This window comes from Clupea harengus, chromosome 20 (genome assembly GCF_900700415.2).
Source record: "Clupea harengus chromosome 20, Ch_v2.0.2, whole genome shotgun sequence".
Taxonomy (NCBI): Eukaryota; Metazoa; Chordata; class Actinopteri; order Clupeiformes; family Clupeidae; genus Clupea; species Clupea harengus.
The window spans coordinates 18969172-18969956 of NC_045171.1; the positions used below are offsets into that span (position 1 = coordinate 18969172).

Sequence of the window (785 nt, forward strand, 5' to 3'; positions counted from 1 at the left end):
GGCATTTGGGAGGACAGAAAATTCACAGCACGGGGGAGATCTACTGCTCTGGCTGGCCAGATCTAATGCCGGATTCCTGCAATTAAAACAATTTATAGCAGAAGAGTTCACCCCGTAGACTCAGTGTTAAATCTACCCTATCTTATGGCAGCCCTTTGCAAGAATTAGGTAAACAACTTGAAAGTATGTTTGTTGAATTTAATCCTTAATTTCTTATGTGTGCCCGATCCAGTGAAAACATCAGACCGATTAGTCTTATCAGAAAAAGTATCATATTGTTCCGCTATGGGGATCAACATTTAACACCGCCTAAGTCAATGAGATCAGTTGGAATTTTGTGGAATTAAGGCCCAAATGCTGGGTTTTCCATGAGCGGAATCTCTTTCTGGTCACAGAATGGAATGCGGTGCTGTTCCCCAAGGTCTCTGTGTTTTTGGCTCATGCTGGAGTTTTGCTGCCGAAGAGCACAAAGAACTGCAGACCATTTTGTTTTGTGGTTGATTTGATTTTTATTTAAGCCATCACCAAGGATAATAAATAGAGAGGTACAAACAGCTCTTGTAGAAAAGAAGATACTGTGTGCCATGTTGTTGTTTTTTTTATTCTTTTTAACAAGAGTGCAGTTGTGTAGATTTCATTTGACATTATTGTCGATTCATCCTCGGTGTTCCTGGCAAACTACCTTAGTGAGCTCCGTAAACACTAGGATGCAAAAACAGTGCTAAAAAAAAAAAAAAAAGAAAACACAATCTCACAGTGAAATGACAGAGCAGAAAGATTAATTC

At 39.4% G+C, this 785-nt stretch overlaps 1 protein-coding gene across 3 annotated transcripts in view; it reads right to left on the reverse strand.

The window, feature by feature from the left end:
- Nucleotides 1-489: 489 nt before the first annotated feature.
- The window catches only part of rraga (Ras-related GTP binding A), an 11962-nt gene continuing 11666 nt past the window's right edge, over nucleotides 490-785 (reverse strand). For all 3 annotated transcript variants that reach the window (XM_012834431.3, XM_012834430.3, XM_031586832.2), the window contains exon 11: nucleotides 490-785. This exon is cut by the window's right edge and continues 300 nt beyond it. The gene's annotated coding sequence lies outside the window, so the exon portion shown is untranslated.